General features: G+C 39.6%; 1 protein-coding gene across 4 annotated transcripts in view; it reads right to left on the reverse strand.

The window, feature by feature from the left end:
• The window catches only part of suclg2 (succinate-CoA ligase GDP-forming subunit beta), a 416,386-nt gene that overhangs the window by 268,982 nt on the left and 124,328 nt on the right, over window positions 1-23,076 (reverse strand). Inside the window, exon 2 of one of the 4 annotated variants that reach the window (XM_041192067.1) lies at window positions 17,579-17,653. The exons of the other annotated variants lie outside the window; for them this stretch is intronic. The gene's annotated coding sequence lies outside the window, so the exon portion shown is untranslated. The remainder of the gene's footprint in view (window positions 1-17,578; window positions 17,654-23,076) is intronic. 4 annotated transcript variants of the gene reach the window in all.

The following is a 23,076-nucleotide window of genomic DNA, read 5'->3' on the forward strand; positions in this document are numbered from 1 at the left end:
AAGCACAAGTTGCACCCAGACTGCTGATTGCACCCAAAGTGGAAACTCTACTTCAGTAACTACAAATAGTAATAAAGTAAAAATATTATACCTACAAGTCAGTCTAAAAACGTGTAATTGGATGGGATAGCAAATGGAGAAATTGAATTTGCTAATATTTACAGGTAAAGCCCCAAATTTCCAGCAGTGATCTGGGCATGTGCAAGAAAATGCAACCATATAAAAATGAGATAACAGAGTATTGATCTGGAAAGGCTTGGATACAGTTATAGTACCCACTCTCTAATACAGTTAACAAACGTATTAATACTTAAATTCCACACTGATGATCCAAACTTATGCATCCTTAGGTTATGCACAAAATTCTTAGATGCCTGAGCTTTATCCATGTTCTGCTGCTGTGGTAACTTCACTGAGGATTTTCAGTTTTATTTTTGATTAAGGTTTCTTCTACTATTTTTGTCCCCAGTCCTTTAACTTCATAGTAAAAGGTAGCACCTGTGTAATTGCATTTTTCACAGTGAACATTTAAGAGTGACAAATGTTTGCTTAAGCAAAGGTGTTCTCATAGCTTAATCTGTTCAATGCCTGGAGACCAAACAGATGATCATGAGATTGAAATCCTAGGGCTTATATGAATAAATGTAGTCAGTTTCCAACAGGGCCAATTGTCACTATAGTGCCTTTCACTGGGAATGAGTTAGAAAAGAGGCAAGAAACAAGGTTAAGAGGTGATATATATAATCAGTGATCATGGTGTACTCTGGCTAAACAAGAATATAGCTTATTTTTCACTCTGCTCCTAAATCTATTCCATGGTTTATAAATGAGGTTTCTTACATAAATAAAAACAAAGTACTTGGGTGTGTGTCACAAATGACCTTGTGGGGTTTCTACCTTATTTAAATATCAGGATCATTGGCCCTCATTTAAATATTTGCACAGTAATTACTGTATCATTTCAAACATGGCTTCTCTTAAACATTAATTACCATTTCAATGCTGCAATCCATTTACTGATGAGTCTTGAACTACATGGGAAATCACTGCTGAACTACTTTTAAAACAAAGTACTGTGTCTAAATAGGATCATTGAGGGCCATTCACTCCAAAGTCAGTAAAGGATGACTTGAATTTTAGCTGCTTTCATTTTTTCAAAGATAGTAATTTTTACACTTAGGCACAAATGAAAAAAGTTCAATTTTAAAATATTGTTCACAGTCCAGTAGCCAGATATTGAACTGAAAAGTCAAATGTTACTCTTCTGAATTTGATCAAAAATAAATGTTATGCTACTTCTATATGTAAATTTTTAATACTTACTGTGGCATTTCCGCAATCACAACATTGCTGTTCACTGAATTCTCACAAGCATCTCTTAATTTAAAAACTTACAGAAAATACAAGGAAGATTATATTATTTCCACAAATTAATCTTCAACCTTTCAGAGAGAGAAAAAAGTCGTTTTGTCATATAATCAGTACTTTCATAATCCAGAGCTCTATGGATACTGCACTTAATTTAGCAAAAGGACAATATTTACAACTTAGTCAAAAAATGTTCGTCAAGTAGACAGATTCACTTCATGGCACCCAAATTTCAACTTGTTCACCCTCCCAGAAAAAGATAATAAAATGTTTTTATGAAAAATCGTACTTTAATGGTAAACTAATGCCAACTACACCATCTCCAGGACAGATGGTTGTTTGTTAATTTCAGGGTTCAGATTTGGATAATCTAAATCTTGTACCATGTTTATTTGATAAATGGAAGCGAATTCCATCACAAAATACAAAATCTAAAGCAAACTGGCAAAACCATGCATTTTGAATTGAAACTAGCATAAACCAACATTACCCTAGACCAGTGGTTCCCCAACTGTGGTTCGTGAACGCCAAAACGTTTTGGGGATTCTTGGGAAAAATTCCGTCATGGCAGAAGCAGAAGTGTTTGCATGCCAAAATTCCAAATTAATGGGAAAATGACAATTAGCACCTTTTTCATGAAGTATGAAGGAATTGGGGGACATTGCGGACACAATTAGTTTGACATATGTGTAAATAAATAATTAATTCAATGTAATTACAGAAACACAAGCCTAATAAAAGCAACAGCAGTACAACTAAGCTACTTAGTTTTTATTTGTGTTATTCAGCAACAGCTGTCAGTTTGATGCCCACCAAATGAGTGAATACATTCAATAACAGTCAACTATTTGGACATCCTGAGGACTGGTGCCAAGGTCATTGTAGCCTGTGCAGCAGCAGTCAGTCCTTCAGTCACTCTCAGTAGTGTGATGGTTTGCTGTGGTGAGGCGTGAGTGAATGTTCTCATTTACCAGTTTGTTCATTTCCTAGCGCTCTCAGTGTGCTATATTTTATTTTTTATGTTTTATGCCCCATAAGTGATACAAGTTACAAAAGTAAAATCTTGGAAGAGTGTTGCTGTTTTCATAATGTAATAAAATGAATAATGTAATGATAAATAATAATGCAATAATAAAGTGTCTAATAAAAGTGTCATAAGAAAAACAAATTTCATATTTCCAAGATCACTGCTTTTATAATTGATACTTGTGTAAGAGAGTAAATATTTATTTTTAGGAGGGGGTTCACAAGGTTTGGCATTTTCATGAAAGGGGTTTGTGGGATTTTAAAGTTTGGGAACCATTGTCCTAGACTGAGAACCACTTCATAAAATCTTGCTAGTTAAAATTTTTTTAGCTGTTTCACAGACAGCAAATAATGAATGTACAGAGTAACAGCAGATTCCACTTCACTAAATTTCACTTTAGATAGTGAAAAATAGCAAACAGTAATAAATCACACACCCTGTCCCTTTTGCAGCTTGTTGTTTTTTCTCATTACCTTTATTGCTAGACTGTTTCTAAATGTAAAAACTGATGACCTTTATTTTAGTCTACCCTTCAGTCTCTTGATTAAAACTTACATCCTTTTGCCCCACCCTTAGAAGGGAAAGAACTGCACCACAGACCTCCTCCACCTTAATGATTTGCCAATAGACATGCCAATAAAAACATTATCCAGAGAATGGTTAGAACATAGAACTTATTACAGAATAAAACAATAGAGGTGAAATGAATAGATGCCTATAAGGAAAAGCTGGATAAGTGCATGACAGTGAAATAAATCAAAGAATATGCAGATGGAATTAGATGAAGTGGGGTAAGTGAAGTAGCTGAATTAGGAGGGGGAGATTCAAGTGAAACATAGCCACTAGCACAGACCAGCTGGGTTGAATGACCTGTAAGTTCTGTATAATACCATGCAAATACAGCTTGATCCCAAAATACTTTCCATGAAGAAATTAAATCTGAACTCCTGTAAGCATGGCAGTACTATTCTAAAGAATATTTCAAACAGGACAGAATCGCTCAATTACCTCAAAGGTTTGACTACTAAGGCCTGGCTCAAGTCTCTCCCTGGTTTGCTTAATCTTCCAAATAAAGAACAAACTTCTATGCAATATGTTGATGCCAAGAAATTTTCTATTCAATATTTACCTCTGGCAAAGCTTACTGAGAGCTTGACATTCGATGCCATTACCATTGCTGAAACGCCCACTATCAACATCCTAGGGACACCATTGACTAGAAACTGCCATGGACAAGCCATATAAATACTGTGGCTGCAAGAGCAGGTCAGAGTCTAGGAATCCTGAAGTGAGTAACTTACCTCCTGACTCCCCAAAGCCTGTCCACCATCTACAAGGCACAAGTTTGGAGTATGATCGAATACTCTCCACTTGCCTGGATGAGTACAGCTCGAACAACACTCAAGAAGCTTGACACCATCCAGGACAAAGCAGCCCACTTGATTGGCACCCCTTGCACAAACATTCACTCCCTTCACCACTGACGAAGAGTGGCAGCAGTGTGTACCATCTACAAGATGCACTGCAGGAACTCATCAAGGCTCCTTAGGCAGCACCTTCCAAATTCACAACCGCTACCATCTGGAAGGGCAAGGGCAACAGATACCTGGGAACATCACCACCTGGAAGCCACTTGCCATTTCTTCACTGTCGCTAGGTCAATATCCTGGAACTCCTTCCCTAAGAACACTGTGGGTGTGCCGACACACAGGGATTGCAATGGTTCAAGAAGGCCACTCACCACCACCTTCTCAAGGGCAATAAATGCTGGCCTAGCCAGGGACACTCACATTCGATGAATGAATTAAAAAAAACATAAAAGAAAGCACCAAACTGATATTTTAGCGTCCACACAAAACTGCAGCATATCTAAACATCACTTTTTAAAAAAAAATCATATATAGCTATGAATTAATAGCAAATTAGCTTCAGCTTGTGAAATTTTTGTACTCAACTGTGTAAAGCGCAAGATTTTTTAATAGGCTGACTAAATGGAAATAATGAATGGATAACTTTCTGAAATTTTTAATACTATTTTCATCAGTAGCAAAGACACAAACATCTCTTCAGTTTACAATTATTCTTTCAAGAGTTATCCAATGGCAGTAGATTTACAATTATTCTTTCAAGAGTTATCCAATGGCAGTAGAATGTGTATGTCTTCATTTTCTGAAACGTAGATATAAGAATAATTTATAACTTATTTTCTTGGACTGAATAAAGGAAACGCTGATTGTTGCCTTGTTTTATGCCTATACATACCCTTTGACCAAAATAATCTTTATTCAATTTTCACTGGAGAAAAGAAAATAAGTCCATTAAGTGTTATAAATTAGTTCTATAGGTTTTGCTCCGTAAACTATATATCAGGCAAAGACTTCCCTCCTTATGTCCTAAAATAACAGTTTGATGCTTCAACTTCAACAAATCACAGTGGTTTGCTTCAACATCCTTCCTGACGACTTGACCAGTGTAGTTAAATTACTTATCAGAATTTTAATAACAGAATGGAGAATATTAAACGTTCAAACCCTGCGGACTTAGTTTCTACTTCAAGGAAATCCTATTTTATACAGCAGTAATAATTTACATAAAGCCATAGTATAAAAACATGGCAAATCAGTTAATAAGTATCAAGATTACCTGGAGATTAAAACTTATTGTGAATACCCACCAAGTACTAGGATGAAAGCAAAATACTGTGGATGCTGGCAATCCACAATAAAAACAAAAAATGCTGGAAAAACTCAGCAGGTCTGGCAGCAAATTTGGAAAAAGAAACAGAATTAACGTTTTGAGTCCGTATGACTCTTATTCAGAGCTAAAGAGAAGTAGAAACGTGATAGTTTTATACTGTTTAAGAGGGGGTGGAGCAAGTAGAGCAAGAAAGGTCAGGAATAGGTGGGGGCTAAGGAGAGATTGACAAAGATGTTGTGGACACAAGACAAAGAGATTGTTAACAATAGTGGTAAAGATAAAAGAAAGTAATGAGAGTGGCATAAAGGTAAGAGCAGAACGTGTTAATAGCAGAACAAGGGTAAGCGCTCTGTGAAAGCACTACATAGAAACCAGTGACAGATGGCCCTGTTGGGGGGGGTGGGGAGGGTGAGGTTGGGGAAAAGGGATTTTAAAAATGAAATAAATAATAAAAATTGAAATTAAAATTTAAAAACAAAAAAAAGTGGATTGAAAAAAGGAGTAAAGATAGGGAAAGAGATCATTGGTCTGAAGTGTTGAACAAGTTGATGTTGTGTGGAACAGGCTGGATGGGCCAGACAATCTTTTAATGTCAACCATTTTTCTGTATGCTCAAAATGCATAAAAAATGCTTTGTTTGAATAAGACTACTGCTATATGTTATAATTACAATTAGCAAGTGCATCTGACAACCTGTGCATACAGCAATAAATCTTAATGAGATTTCAAACAAAACTGTACCTTCCATTTATAACCTGGAAAAACATTCCTTAACAAGAGCAGCTGTATGACATTGCCTCAGCTCTACAACCTCCAATATCTCTGTAGTGTTCTTTTATTAACAGGACAAGATGGCCTTTAATCTACTAGTACAGCAGCAAACCGAAACAACTGACCAAATCATAGACCAGTATAACACCTGGGGACCGCAGGAAGAAGCCAAAGATTTTTCAGAGCTCCTGACTGATACAAAAATATTTAGTTCATGTAATGATCAACTAAATAACTGATACACTACACAGAAGTATCAAAGAATATCATGTAGTGATATAACCTGCTCACTGATGCCCATTTTTTGGTTCTGCCAGAGCCACCTGGTCAAGTTATAACACAGGACTACTTGCATGCTAACCAGCATGAGCAGCAAGTGGTAGACAGGGCCAAGTGATCCCACAACCAACGGATCAGATCTGAGCTCTGCAGTCCTGTCACATTCAATTGTGAATGGTGGTGGACAATTAAATAACTCACTGGAGGAGGAGGATCCAGAAATATCCCCATCCGCAATAATGGAGGAGCCCAGCACATCAGTGCAAAAGATAAAGCTGAAGCATTTGCTACAATCTTCAGCCGGAAATGCCAAATGGATGATCCATCTCAGCCTCCTCCGGAGGTTCCCAGCATCACAGATACCAGTCTTCAGCCAATTCGATTCACTCCACACGATATCAAGAATGCGCTGAAGGCGCTGGATACTGCAAAGGCTATGAGCCCTGGCAATATTCCGGAAATAGTACTGAAAACTTGTGCTCCAGAACTTGCCGCACCCCTAGCAAAGCTATTCCAGTACCGCTACAACACTGGCATCTACCTGGCTATGCGGAAAATTGCCCAGGTTTGTCCTGTGCACAAAAAGTAGGACAAATCCAACCCGGCCAATTACCACCCCATCAGTCTACTCTCCACCATCAGTAAAGTAATGGAAGGTGTCATCACAACCGTGCTAACAAGGGGCACTTGCTTAGCACTAACCTGCTCATTGACACCCAGTTTGGGTTCTGCCAGGGCCACTCAGCTCCTGAATTCATTACAACCTTGGTTCAAACATAGACAAAAGAGCTGAACTCCCGCGGTGAGATAAGAGTGACTGCCCTTGACATTAAGGCAGCATTTGAAAGAGTGGGGCATCAAGGAGCCCTAGCAAAACTGGGGTCAATGGGAATCAAGGGGAAAACTCTCCACTGGTTGGAGTCATTCTCAGCACAAAGGAAGATGGTTGTGGTTGTTGGGTTCCGTCAGCTCAGCTCCAAGACATCCCTGCAGGAGTTCCTCAGGGTGGTATCCTTGGCCCAACCATCTCCAGCTGCTTCATCAATAGCCTTCCATCCATCATAAGGTCAGAAGTGGGGTTGTTTGCTGATGATTGCACAATGTTCAGCACCATTCACAACTCGTCGGAAACTGAAGCAGCCTATGTCCAAATGCAGCAAAATCTGGGCAATATCCAGGCTTGGGCTGACACGCGGCAAAGTAACATTCGCACCACACAGGTGTCGGGCAATGACCATCTCCAACAAGAAAGAATCTAACCTTCGCCCCTTCATGTTCAATGCATTACCATCACTGAACCCCCCCACTATCAACATCCTCGGGGTTACCATTGACCAGAAACTGAATTGGACTAGCCATATAAATACTGCGGCTACAAGAGCAGCTCAGAGGCTAGGAATCGTGCGACGAGTAACCCATCTCCTGACTCCCCAAAGACTGTACACCATTTACAAGGCACAAGTCAGAAGTGTGGTGGAATACTCCCCACTTGCCTTAATGCAGCTCCCACAACACTCAAGAAGCTTGACACCATTGAGGCCAAAGCAGTCCACTTGATTGGCACCACATCCACAAACATTCACTCCCTCCACAGTCGCAGCAGTGTGTACCACTACAAGATGCACTACAGGAATTCACCAAGGCTCCTTAGACAGCACCTTCCAAACCCACAACTACTACCATCTAGATGGACAAGGGCAGCAGAAAGATGGAAACACCACCACCTAGAAGTTCCCCTCCAAGTCACTCACCATCCTGACTTGGAAATTTATCGCTGTTCCTTCACTGTCGCTGGGTCAAAATCCTGGAACTCCCTCTCTGACAGCACTGTGGGTGTACCCACACCACATGGACTGCAGCGGTTCAAGAAGGCAGCTCACCACCATCACCTTCTCCTGGGCAACTAGAGAAGGGCAATAAATGCTGGCCCAACCAGCAAAGCCCACAGTTGTGAATGAATAAAAAAAAAACTGAACAGTAACACTGGAATATAACTGCATCAACATTTTCATATTTTGTGCTCTTTTGCTTCAGTAAGAATGAGGGAGAACAGATACAGCCAGTGCCAGTGTGCTCAAGCAAATTCACACCAAACAACACACACCCCCATCCCATATTATTCTAATCTCCCAATCAGTACAGCTATGTGCATTCAAGAGGGTACAGATAGCAGGATTGAGGGGGAAATAAGAAACACAGTGCATGTAGGCTCAAGGGGCCAAATGGCCTCCTTCTGTTCCCATTTTGTATGTTCATATGTGAGGAGGAGTAAGTCAAGTTGCCTGCTCCAGGCCTGGTACCTGCTACATGAAGGCCGAGCACAGTTTCAGCCTTTGGTGTGTAGGGGTACATAAATACAGAAAATAATTAAACAACTAAACAGATATGTAGAAGGGTATATAGGTACACAGCAGGCTGGGAGCTTAGTGTAAGGGTGACACAAGGCTGAGGCATTCAAAGGGTTACATAAAAAGACATAAGCACGATAACGTATGTAAAGCAGAGACTCATTTATCGTTACTGAGAGATAATTGCTGCAAATGGGAACCTGTTTGCATTCACAAGGGACATGGTCACTGTAATATAAAAACAAAAAACTGCGGATGCTGGAAATCCAAAACAAAAACAAAAATACCTGGAAAAACTCAGCAAGTCTGGCAGCATCTGCAGAGAGGAACATAGAACCTCTCTTCTATTCTTACATAGTTCTGTTGAAGGGTCATTCAGACTCGAAACGTTAACTGTGTTCCTCTCCGCAGATGCTGCCAGACTTGCTGAGTTTTTCCAGGTATTTTTGTTTTTGTACATGGTCACTGTAATGTGGGCACAACAGGAGCTTGATTAGTCTTACAAAGGAAGCATTTATTTCAACCAGAGATTAGTCTAGTCTTCTAATAAGGCATCGATACTGTCATTGTCTCGTACTGTGTGGTCATGTGACAGACTGGATACCCGAGCAACAAGCACAATTGTAAAGTGTATAAATATGCAAAGCAAACTTCGTTCATTGAACAGTCTCTCCTGAACTGTAACCCCATATGCATACTGGTAGAATAGAGCCTTTGCCTTGTTTGGACCTTTAACCATCTCCATGTCGAGTGTTGCTTGACACATTACCACAGGTGCAACACCTAAAGACTCAGATGTAACAAGACCTGCTTAGAAATGAAGATTGCTGTCTGAGCAAGATTGTCTACAAGTCACTTGTGTTCATGCAATACACACTGCACCACCTGAGGAGGATTCGTTACCAGAATCTGCACAGTTGTTTTCATATAAAAATACATGGTAAGGTCTCCAGCAGACTATGAGTCCTCAAAGTTATACATGAATGGTTGACCATTCTGGAGCACATAACAACACAATCAATCTGCAGCAGAATCTTCGGTGACACAACTCATAGGCAAGTCATAGTGACAGAATCTGATAAATCTTCACTGTGCTGCTGTAGAGGCCTTGGGTTCAGTATTGCACTGTTGGCTATATTAAACCTTCTGGGAAATCTTTCGGAGACCTCTTAGCTGCCCAAATTATGTTCTCAAACAAATTATAGCTATGCTGAGGTACTGTCTAGTAATAACAACAAGCCAGCTCTTGATTTTAGATGTGACAGCTGGCTCTCAAGGTCATGTGATATCTGGGTCAGCAAACATCCCTGCAGAAATGACAGTACAGGTACCTGAAGGCAAGCAAGGCCAGACAGCTGCTTTAAGGTCCCAACAGTATGTTTGATGATCATTCTCGTTACAGCGTGAGTTTAGTTATATCTGGTTCCACTTCTGTTCATGATTGACACTGATGTTATGATCTCTAACCCCATAGGGTAGCCTTGGTCTCCTAGGAGCCATTCTTCAAATCATCCTTCCTCATTACAGTGGCACAGAATAGAGCATTAAAATGAATTGTTAATAATATCCAGAGAAACAGATATATAGTTACATTATTCTGTGTTGGTGTTCACACACCAATTAAGCATTTAGAGAAAATAAAAATCACTTTGGTTCGTGCAGAGCATATCATTGGGCACAGTGGCCCAAATGACACCATAGGTATAATCCACAACCTCTGGACTCTGAGAAAAATGGTCAGTATGAGGGGTAATGTTCCCCTACCGAATAATACATCTGTGACCTTCTTGGCACATCTGAGTAAAGTAAACTGACTTAAACTACAAACATTCCCAGTGCTAGCTTGGATGGACACAAATACAGGACACCACAGTGGCTTTGGAAGTAACTAAGAATGCCATACAGAGGGTAGCTCTTGTCTGCAGTATTCCTGGAGGAGATCCGTCTGTCACTAGCTCTTTGCAAAAGCTCAGAACCAGCTTTGCTTCTCTCATTCCAAGGTAGCTGTGCCATGTGTGGCAAACCTGTGGTGTTGTGCACTGGCATAACCCACAAACATGACGAACAGGAAAAGACCAGTTGGACAAGCCATGGTGCAACCGAGCACAATAAATTATTAAAAAAATACCAAATAATAATGATATATTCCATCAGTGCTTAATGAGGCAAGAAAAAGTAGTAAAGAGAGCAGTAGCAAAAAGGGTCATTAGAGCCTTGGTCCAAACATGGAAAAAAAAGAGTTGAATGCCAGTGGTCAGGCGGGAGTGACTGCCCTCAAAATCAAGGCAGCATTTGTCTGTGGGCAACAAAGGAATGCTAGTAAAACTGATGTCGATGGGACTCACAGTTGGAATCATGCTTTGACAAGGGAAGATGGTTCTGGTCGTTGAAGGCCAATCATCTCAACCCTAGGACATCACTGCAGGAGTTCCCAGGGCAGTGTCCCAAGCCTGTATCATCAATCACCTTCCCCCGTGATAAGATCAAAAGTGGATGATTGCAGAGTGTTCAGTTCCATTCACAAATCCTCAGATACTGAAGCAGTTTGTGCCCACATGCAGTAAGAATTCAGCAACATTCAGGCTTGGGATGATAAGTGATAAGAAACATTTTTGCCACACAAGTGACAGGCAATAACCATCTCCACAAGATAGATAACCACCTCCCTTGACGTTCAATGACACTGGAGAAGCCCCAGTCATTAACAGCCTGAGGGTTACCATTGAGTAGAAACTAAATTGGACCAGCCATATAAATACTGTGGCTACAAGAGCAGGTCAAAGGCTGGGTATTCTGTAGCGAGTGACTCACTTCTGACTCCCCAAAGCCTGTCCATCATTTACAAGGCATAAGTCAGAAGTGTGATTGAATACTCTCCAATTGTCTGGGTGAATGCAGCTCTAACAATTCTTAAGAATTTTGACACCATCCAGGACAAAACAACCACTTTGATTGGTATCCCATCAAGCACCTTAAATATTCACTCCACTTAACCTTCATGGTTGTACCATCTACAAGATGCACTGCAGCAACTCACTATGGCTTCTTCAAGAGTAGTTCCCAACCCCTCTACCACCAAGGAGGACAAGGACAACAGGCGCAAGGGAACACCACTACCTCTAAGTTACATATCATCCTGACTTGGAAATATATCGCCACTCCTTCATCATTATAGTTAAAATCTTGAAACTCACTATTTAACAGCACTGGGGGAGTACCTTCACTGCAAAGATTTCAGCAGTTCAGAAAGGCAGTTTACCATCAACTTCTCAAGGGAAATTAGGGATGGGCAGTAAATGCCACTGTTGCTAGCAATACTCATGTTCAGTGAATGAATCAGAATAAAAATACAGACCATGACCATTCTATTTTGATGGTTGAAGTGTCACATAAGAAACATGGTGATAAGAGTTGAAGGATGAGAACAAAAGGAGGAAAACAGCAGGTTTTTGGAAAAAAAAAACATATTATTAAGGAACTAGAAATTAAAGGCAGTTCAAATCTTGGAGGCAAAAGAAGAAACAGAATACATTATGTAATTCTGACACATTATATGATACCTCCTTCCTCCAAAGCACCAACAATATGGGAACGTACATATTAGTCAAATGACTGATGACAACAGCATGACTGTGTTCAACAGAATTGCCAGTGCTAATTAAAGCCCTGGTATTTCTTCTCCATTGCTCCCAAGATGTTCAGTTGTCCTCTAATCTCACCATTCAGCTCCAGATGTCTTGTGCTAGACCTTTCAGACTGATTCCAGATGCCCAATGGTGCCCTGGCTTGATTCCAATTGCCATTTATTTCCACTGTCAAAAGCCACTGATCCTCTTGGCCTGGTTCCAATTGACCCTACACTCTCCTGTCCTGTTCTGACAGGTACATATTAGGATTCTTCTTTTTGCAAAGAAAAGCACAGAAATAAAAGAAAATTATCAGAGGGAACCAGATAAAAAAAAGAGAAACATTAAGAAAATCCCAAATATAAAAGCAAATTTAAAAATTCAAAAAGAAAAACACACAATAAACATGGGGGGGTTTAGAGATGGCAGCAAGTTTTGCCAGAAGAAAATGAATGTAAATCCTGAGAAAGAGAAAAACAAAATTAAGAAATTGAAATCAAAGGCAGAGGATATCATTGTATGGAATAGTTGGGACACTATCAAAAGAAGCAGGCCAAAATTACTCAAGGGTTCCCCCTTCATTTGCCTGCTGAGGGTTTTGAATCAACTTCAATTCAGGTGAAGAATTTTCCAATAATGTTTTGTTATGCAAACAGCCTGGCAGTTTCAGTAAGAGCAACACATCCCTTTCAATCCAAAACCTGCCTTTTCTTTTGTCCTCTGTTACACCAAGTTAGTGCAGCACAGCTGGATTAATTAACCCTGATCACAGAGAAAGAACTTATCCAGCACTCTCACCTCATCTTTCATCAAATAAAAAGACAGAAAGAAAACACTACTTCAATCATATTAAAATAACTAATTTATTTCCCAACTAAATTAATTAAAGCAGCGATAATAGGCAGATACTCTACAGTGCAACCATGTAAAAAATAACATCCTTCTTCCATATTAATGCTGTACCCAGGACCAACACCATCCCCCAGACCTACTGATCTGGAAGGCCGTAACACTACCCCCGATCCCTTTACTGTGTTTATCTTGTAATATTATTTATCCTAAAAGGGTTCTTTTACATAGTTGTATGCCATGGAGCTTTTGCTGAGAAAAAGCTGATACACAAGCATGACAGAAATGAGACAGGGAGTAAGGTTTGGTAGACAGGAAATGCACACAAATAAAAGTTTCCTTTTATTGAGATATATAAACAACTGCTTCATTCATTCAAATTGCATTCATGGCTTACCAAGCGAGAAATCTCTGCCTGCTGCACTGAAATGGAAATCAAATTAATTCAAAAAATATGAGAAATAAAGAAAAACGCAATGCAAAGGATGAGATCAAATATAGACTAATAGGGCAGAATGGTTTACAGGACAGCAGGTGGTCATTCAGCTGAATTCACTCAACAGTAATTCAGCTACTCCCAATCCCCCATCCTTTCCTTGTAAACCCCCAATTGCCTTCTAAAAGCCACAATTGAATCAGCCTCCACCACCTTCTCAGGTGGTGCATTCCAGATCCTAACCACTCGCTTTGCTGCATAAAAGAAGTTCTCTCATGTCATCTCTAGGTTTTTTGATAATTATTTGTAGGTACAATAGTTTTAGCCAAATTGTATAGAGATAGACATTAAGTTGCTCAGATAGCTTTGTTCACAAGGTATTTAGCTGATTCATAATTTTATGTGATAAATGCAGTACTGTACTTACAAGTTCATGCTAACTAATCTGATACTAAATAGTATTTTTATTTTAATAAAAAAGCATACTTTATATTAATCATTCAAGAATCATTAAATGAGAGCAGTTAGTATTTGATGCTTGGACATCAAAAGCTTTCAATTCCATGTTGCAGTCAGTTGCATCCAATTCAGCTGCACTAATGGGGTTAAACAATGAGTTGTAGTGCTTGCGCAAGGTAGCTAACTGAATTTAGAGCATCATTGAAAAGATTTTTGGAATGTGGAGATTTCTACTGATGTCGGGGTCAGGTGTTGCTCTTCTTCTATGTCACCGCTGGTGTCTTTGTTACAAATTGTAACACCTGGGTGAGCATAAGGAATACTGCTCCTCTCAGTCAGGGATTCTTCACTAGGAACTTCATTGTCAATGGATACAAATCTCTCTGCTGATGTGAGGATGGGAAGAATTAGGGAGAAAAGCAGGGCAGAGCAGTCAGATGTAGCAGGCGGTTCCCTTGTGTCAAGCTACTGTTGATGAAGCACTTGGTGACAGCAGACAGCTTGACCTGCTATGCTGCAGCGGCAATCCTGCAGCAGGCATCGAGCTCATTAACTTGGCGGTCAATTTCTCTGGCGGGCAATGTTCCCTGTGCAGGCTGCTTATAATCCACTCCCTTTAAGTTACTGCATATGCCCAGCCATTCAAAAAAACTTAAAGGGGCCAGGCACTTAAATAAATCAACCATGTACTCCATAAAAAAAGTCATAAGGAACATTGTTGGAAGGTGATGAGGGTTGGAGATGGATGAAAACTGTGATTCGATCTTGTTCAGCAGATTCTTTTGGTAGTGGGTTTTGGCAGTCTTAATCATGCCAAGGGTTTGAAGAACAACAGTGGCCTTGTATGGGAAGCACACTAGCTTGATGTTGAAAAGACAGTAAATAGCAGGTTGCAAGGGGGCATATTCCACAAACAGAATGACCTTGCACTTTTGACAGCACATTTAGCTGCTCAAATCCTTAACCCAAGGAACAAAGATCGCATTAGTCATCCAGGCTTTCCCTTTGTGCTGCCAGATTGACTGGCAGGGTGAATAAATCCCAGGTTACACAAACACCTAAGCTTAGCAGCACAGCCAATGATCAGAGGCTTGTTGAGCATCCCAACAACATTGCAGTGGGGTATAGCTATAATGTGGTCCCTGGGCATTTTGACTCCTTTATGTTGCCCACCCAAGCTAGTAAGGGTCCAAGACCCTTTTTGGGCAAGACCAAAAAAATTATGCTAGTCTCATGCTTATTATAAATGTGTATATTATACAATACTTGCCCATGGACATAAGATGCTGCTTCCAGTCATTGACAACATTGGGCTGTCGCATGCATTCTCGCCCAAGTTGACTTGAAATCAGATAAAGCGATTGCAGTGAATGACACCAACTTCCCATTGAATAATATTATATCTTTGGGGCTGGCCATAATGGAGGGCTTTTTGTAAAAAGCATGAACAAAAAAAGTGACCACAATCTCCAGACTCTTATATAGGTCAGATAGCTCGAATGTTTTAAAGAACTATGTCAAACTATGGCCTTGTGTTTTAATTTGTGGGTAGGTTTAGTGCATTGAAGGCTGCCTGTAGTTTCTAATTTGTGAATGTCCATGGTTTCAAGGTGCAGCTTATATCTATAATAACATGAATTATTTTGGACAGTCAATGGGTTTCCATTTTTTGGGGTGTCCATTTGAACAGCTTTCAGTGTATTCTCAAAATGTCTTCACTCTTGCACTTCGTAATTTGAGTGATTCTTATTGAAGTACTTGTGCTTTGGGAAACTGTACCTGAGCATCTGCTTGGACAGGCTATAAGTGATCCAACATTTTCTACAAACCTGTATGCCAGTCTACAGCCCTCAAATCAGACTCAACTCCACACTGTATGTCAATATAATAGAATCCACTGTGATGAATCAGGGATTATAATCACCTACACAGAAAGAGTATGCTGCAAGCAAAAATAACCCAAACCTTCTGTTGCCTGATAAACTTTGAAAATAAGGCTTCTAGTGGCTTATTAAATCATTCAATCAAGCCATCTGTTCTGGAGCCTACAATAGAATGCGGATTTGAAAGTGCATTGCACACCATTAGACCGGCACTAATAAATGTACTAAAGGGTACACAAATCCCAAAAGTCTTTTCAATTAGTTTGATCTGATGAAAGTAGTAGATTTAGCTGTAATAGCTAACAAAAAAAATTTTAACTAGCTTTTATTGTCTTGGCACTTTACTGTTATGTTGCTGCTAGTACAATTATAGTTATGAAGCATTTTAGCAGTATATGTTAAAAAATTAAACAGCTCAAGTTTTTTGCACTGATACTAATACAAAGTTCCTTCTCGCTAGACAATAGTATTTCTAGTACTTTCCTCAGGAATAGTTTTACAGGGTAAAGCTAGAAAAATAAAAATTCAGAGCATAGTAATGTTTAATGACGGTCAGCAGCTATAACCGCATCTATCATCATTCAATGAAATGATTTCATGAAGTAGGGGAGTCTAGGTTTTATTTTTATTTTGAATGCCCAATGCTGTGCATCATAAACTATACAGGATCCACAATTGCCAAAGCTATGGGAAGGCCCAATCACAAAGTTTTGTGGTGCTCTTTTCAGGAACATTAGAAAGCCAAAGAACCAATATTTAGTAAGGTAAAAAGAAAAGACCATCTGCTGCCACTAAGCATAACATGACAATACATTGCATGCTATGTCACCATGTCACCTTCACGAGGTAATTTTCTCTTAGTCATGTATCTAATGATTGGTACAGCTTATAGATCTGTGGCTAGCTGTTAGTGTCAACTGCTATTCCAGTTACTGAGAGTATTGATTTGACATTTTCATGCTCCAATACTGATGAATAATTTTAGATTGTATTAAAACTAATTTTCTGCCCTGCATGTTGGTGTCAAAAAAATCCGTACTGTGCCCCAAATATAATGATTAATCTGAAGTGGTTTAACTTGGGTTATTTCTAACTCATTAATTTTATACTAATTAAATGTGACAAAGCTTGCACTGTTCAGATTCAAACACTAGCGAGAGCCAAGATTATATTGCGCATCAAAAATATGAAACTTTGAAATTCAAAAAACTCAGCAGGTTTTTTGGCCTAGTCAAAATCTAATGGGCTATCAGAACTATGAGCAGCAATAATACTGAAATGATTACAAGGAATATTAAGGATGTGTTTAATCCTTATGAACACTATATTTGCTGACACATTCAGCCAAACTGAAGTGACAGGAATGCCACAATGGAGATATTCTCTGGTATGTAAATTAATTAATGTTATCAGATTGCTGTAATTGTAATTAGTTACCAATATGAGTCATTTGCTAAAGTTTGGTTTAAAAATTGCATTTCCATTTTGTGAAGGGTTGCTCTTTACTGAGCAAATTTCTGAGCATTATATAATATTGATTTTTATGGCCAAGGGCGAATCAAGTGAACCATGTCTTTCCAAGTGCAGAAAGAAGCTGACACTATCAGTACAGCACATCTGGCATGGCATTATACAAAACTCTGTGACTGGGGACAAACTGAATTGGACATACCGTTTAAATAAAGCATTCATGTCTAAACCCATGAATGTTCCAAGAAATAAAAAAATGTCTTGAACTTATAGCCATAAATTTCTCAGTCCTGCAAAATGCATCCTACCAAAGTAAATTATGCAATCATTCATCAACTGTCCAGCCAAAAAATTCAAATATTTACCTACAAATGCTGTCGAATAAGATTATTTTTCCATCTAGATTTTCATGAACTTGAATGCCGATGTTAGACCTTATCCTATGATTGACAATAAATATCACATTTAGATCCAACAGAAGGAACCCAAAATATTCAACAATGTAATAAAGCTACATGATTGATGCAGTGTGCCTGTCCTGGCGCTAGATGTCAATAGTAACTTAGTCCCTATAAATATTGGGCTGTATTTATAAAACATGCATGAAATACCATTATTATACCAGATTTCTCTGTTCAAGTTCAATGGGCTTATAAATATTTGACATCAGTATCAAACTCGATGCCTGGTTTCTGAAAGTTTGATAAATAAGAACATAAGACGTAGGAGCAGGGGCAGACCATTCGGCCCCTCAAGCCTGCCCTGCCATTCAATAAGATCGTGGCTGATCTGCCCCAGGCCTCAACCCCTCTTTCGTGCCAGCTCCTCATAGCTCTCAACTCCACAATATTTCAAAAATCTATCTCCTCTTTAAATGCTTTCAGTGATCTAGCTTCCACAACTTTCTGGGGTGGAGTATTCCAGACATTCACTACCCTCTGAGAGAAGAAATGCCTTTGCACCTCAGTTTTAAATGAATGTCCCCTTATTCTGTAACTATGTTCCCTAAATTGAGAAACATCTTCTCAACGTCTATCCTGTCAAGCCCCCTCAGAATCTTGTACTTTTCAATAAGATAACCCCTTATTCTTCTAAACTCTAATAATGGAATAACCTGTTTAGCCATTATTGATAAGTCAACCCCTTCATCCCAGGAATCAGCCTAGTGAATTCCTTTTAAACTGCCTTCAATGCCTGCATATCCTTTCTTAAATACAGGGGCCAAAACTGTACACAGTACTCCAGGTGCAGCCTCACCAACACCCTGTAAAGTTGTAACAAGACTTCCCTGTTTTTAAACTCCAACCCCCTAACAATACAGGCCAAAATTCCATTTGCCTTCTTAATTACTTGCTGCACCTGCATGCTAACTTCTTGTGTTTCATGCACAAGAACACCCAGATCCCTCTGTGCTGCACTTTTTTGGAGTCTCTCCATATTTAAATAATAGTCTGCCTTTTGATTCTTCTTACCAAAGTGCATGACCTCACACTTTCCTACGTTAAACTCCATCTGCCAGATTTTTGCCCACTCACTCAACCTATCTATATTCCCTTGCAAGTTCCTCATGTCCTCAGCACAACATGCCCTCCCACTTATTTTTGTATCATCAGCAAATTTGGATATATTATACTCTGCCTCCTCTTCCAAGTCAGTAATATAGATAGTAAATAATTGAGGCCCAAGGACCGATCCTTGTGGCACTCCACTAATTACCTCTTTCCAATCTGAAAAAGACTCTCCTGTCTTCTGTGTGTTCACCAATCCTCAATCCATGCTAATACATTACCCCAAATACCATGAGCTCCTATCTTGTGCAATAACGTTTTATGTGGCACCTTACCGAATGCCTTCTGGAAATCCAAATACACAACTACCGTTTCTCCTTTACCGATGCCTCCACTAGCTCTGCAGCAACTTCCTTTAAAATCCTTGGATGCAGGCCATCAGGCCCTGACGACTTGTCTGCCTTTAGTCCCACCTTCTTATTCTTTTTGGCTATTTTTCTGGAATGTCAAATAGCCTTGAATATTGAGTTTCCAGTCTTGGTCACCCTGCAACTAAGTCTCTGTAATAACTATGAAGTCATATTCACTGATTTCTATTTGTGCCATCAACTCAGCTAACTTGTTACAAATGCTGCATGCATTCAGATAAAGAGCCTTAAGCTTTGAATTTTTAATATTATTACTCATTCTGGTTCTAATTTCTGCTGCACACTTTTGCTTATATTTTCTGCTCCTTTCTGTCACACTTTGACTATCATTCATTTATTCACTACCCTGCACCTCTGCTCTCTCTTTTCTTTTTGATTTTTTAAACTTCCCTTCGACTGAAACCTCCCCTCCACTAATTAGTTTAAAGTCCTATCTCCAACCCTAGTTATACGATTTGCCAGGACACTGGTCCTAGCATGGTTCAAACAAAGCCCGTCTTAACGGAACAGCTCTTTCATTTCCCAATACTGGTGCCAATGCCCCCTGAAACGGAACCCATTTCTCCCACACCAATCGTTGAGTCACGCATTTACCTCTCTAATCTTATTTACCCTTCGCCAATTTGCACATGGCTCAGGTAATAATCTGGAGATTATTACCTTTGTTGTTGTTTTTTTTACTTTAGTCCCAAGCTGCTTGTAGTCCCTCAGTACAACCTCTTTCCTAGTCTATGTCGTTGGTGCCTACGTGGACCACGACAACTGGATCCTTCCCTTCCCACTCCAAGTTCCTCTCCAGCCCAGAAGAGATGTCCTTAATCTTAGCACCAGGAATGCAACACAGCCTTTGGGACTCTGTCTTTGCTGCAGAGAACAGTATCTATTTCCCTAACTATGCTGTCTACTATTACTACCATATTTCTCTTTTCTCCCCTTACTTGAATGGCGCTCTGTACCACAGTGTTGCGGTCAGTTCACTCATCCTCCCTGCAGTCTGTGCCTTCGTCCACACTGGGAGCAAGAACCTCGTACCTATTGGAGAAGGGCACTGGCTGAGGCTCCTCCAAAGCTAAATTCTGGATCTCCACACCTACCTCACTCGCAGTCACACACTCCTGTCCCTGATCACAAAGGGTCGTGACTGTTTCCTGAAACACAGGGTCCAGGTAACTCACCCCGTCCCTGATGTGTCACAGTGTCCGCAGCTCAGAATCCAACTCATCAAATCTGAGCCGAAGTTACTTGAGCGGCCAACACTTGCTGCAGATATGGTCACAGTGGATCGCACCCGCGTCCACCAGCTCCCACATACTGCAGCTGCAACACAACGCCTGCATCTCTATTCTATTTAATTACTTAATTTGTATGTTAAGTGTTTTAAAAGTGAATTTCTGAACTGTACTCTTCAGCTGTTATAACGTCTCCTGATTTAAACCAGATGGCCATTCAAAGGAGATACAGAGGAGATATCCACTAATCACCTACCTGTTTTCCTTTGACATCACACTTCGGCTCTGACAGGCAGAAACAGGTTGAAGGGGCTCTCTGCCACTGGTTTTTATCTTCCACAGGTTTGGTCTCTGTGTGCTGGGCCTCCCTCTCTGCCGCTGGTTTTTATCTCCTGCCATCGCTGCCCTTCTCATGCAGGTCTGCTGGATTCCCGGCTCTCCTCGCTGTTTTACACTGAACTCCCGCCTCTCCTCACCGTTTTACACTTAAACTCCTGGTTCTCTCCTCACTGTTTTAAACTGAACTCCTGGCTCTCCTTGCTGTTTTAAATATGTTGCCTATACAATGTTACACATCTTTTAAAACCAAATAAAGAAATTAGGTCAGTTCAGTTCTTGATTGCATTTATTATCACAATTATCTGAATTATGGTTTAACTTTATCTAAAGTGCATACAGTACCTTTCAGGTTATTAAATGGTTTCAGTCCCATGACCAAATTAGCAGCAGGGTTCTTTGATGTCAAAGGTTATTTGAACGTCTTCAAAGTCACAAGTGACATCCTATGAGAGTGTGATTGGGGTAATGTATCCCTTTCTTTCCTTTTTGACCTGTTTTCAGCCTTTGAACTGGTTGACCACACCACCTCCAATGCCTCTCCTCCAACGCCAACTGATCAGGACTACCCTCGCCTGATGCCCAACTTTCCTGAACAGTCATGGACAGAGAGAACTACCTGCACGGGCTTCTCTTCCTGCTCCCCAACTTTCACATCTTCAACAGTCACAGCCATGCTTTCAGATGCCGTAGTTCTAAGCTCTGGAAGTTTCTCCACCTCGCCAGATTTCCTTTAACTCTCCTCCTTTAAGATGCTCCTAAAAACCTAACTCTTTGGCCAAACTTCCGATCACCTGTTCTAAAATCTCTTATGTAGCTTGATATAAAAATTTGTTTAGTAACACTCATCTGAAGCAGCATGAGACTGATTTTAAGATTATGCCCCTTTGTCCTAAAATTCACCCCACCAGGTAAACAAGTTTCTCTCTACCTATTCTGTTAGTTCCTTTCAAAATTCTAAAAACTTCAATCAGATCACTCGTTAACTTTCTATATTTCTGTATACAAGGCTATTTTATGTAATCCCTCCTCATAATCTAACTCTCAAAGCCCTGATATTATTCTAGTGAATCTGTGCTGCACTCCTTCCAAGTTCAAGATATGCATTCTAAGGAGCAGTGTCTAGAACTGTCCAGTAACGAGATCTAACCTGGGTTTTTGGTAGCTGTAGCAAAACTTCCTTTCTTTTATATTATAGTTATCTATTTACAAAGGCTAACATTCCATTAGCTTTTTTGATTACTTTTTGTACCTGGCCACGAGATTTTAATGATTTGTGTTCTTGGACCCCTAAATCTCTTTGGACATCCACTGCTCCTAGCTTTCCACAATTTTAAAAAATGATCCAAAGTGGATGACCTCATACCTGAATTGAAATTCATCTGCCACTGTTTTGCCCATTCACTTAATCTATCAATGTCTTTTTAATAAATTTTATGCTTCCGTCTACACTACGTTACATGGTTAATCAATAGAATCGGTTGAGATACTGTCTTGGCAGCACTAACACACTGCACACTAAATTTACCATGCTGACATTTAAAATATTACCCAAATCACAAGAAGGTGACCTTGAGAGTTTTTTCAGCCTAAGGAAAGTGACATAATTGGCTTATCATCTGATAGCAAAGAAAATATCTCAGTAGGAGAAATCAATTCAGTTATATAGCTTTTCCCCCAAACAATGCTAATAAATAATAGTTTTCATATCCTATTTTCAGACAAAACCAATTGAGGGCAACAGTTCCAATACAAGTAGTGTTATGATATGGCCGGTGGTATTTGCCAGGCTGAACAAATCCACAAGAGAAACTTGGCCACACTATCACAATGGTTTTGCAATTTGTATTTATTACGAGAAGGTTTGTGCGTTGAATTCAGAAGTAATGAGTCCACTAACCACTTTAGAGATTTTAAAAAATTAAAATATTTATTAGCAAAAGGAAAGAAATGAAACACATACACAAGATTGACACCTCCATCCTTTTGGGAAAATGAACTGTCATACTTTTAAAAAACAGCTTCATTTTCTCAACCCACCTAACATTACTTACTATACATAACTATATACACAAACTATTATATTACCGGGTCATGCATTAACATAACAATATATACAAATCATTTGTATCAACAGAAATCATTTCAGTCCAGTGTCCACGTTTTAAATGTCCAATTTCCTTTGAACTTTAAACTCTTGACAATGAATCTGCAATTAGATTTTCTCAACCAGCCACATGTATAATCTGTAAATTAAACGGTTACAGTAATGAACTCCATCTGAACAGTCTTGCACTTCAGCCTCAAAATTTGTCCAGAAATTTTAAAGGATTGTGGTCTGTATAAACAATTGTTAATTGTT

The sequence above is a fragment of the Carcharodon carcharias genome, chromosome 7 (assembly GCF_017639515.1).
Source record: "Carcharodon carcharias isolate sCarCar2 chromosome 7, sCarCar2.pri, whole genome shotgun sequence".
NCBI classification, from domain to species: Eukaryota; Metazoa; Chordata; class Chondrichthyes; order Lamniformes; family Lamnidae; genus Carcharodon; species Carcharodon carcharias.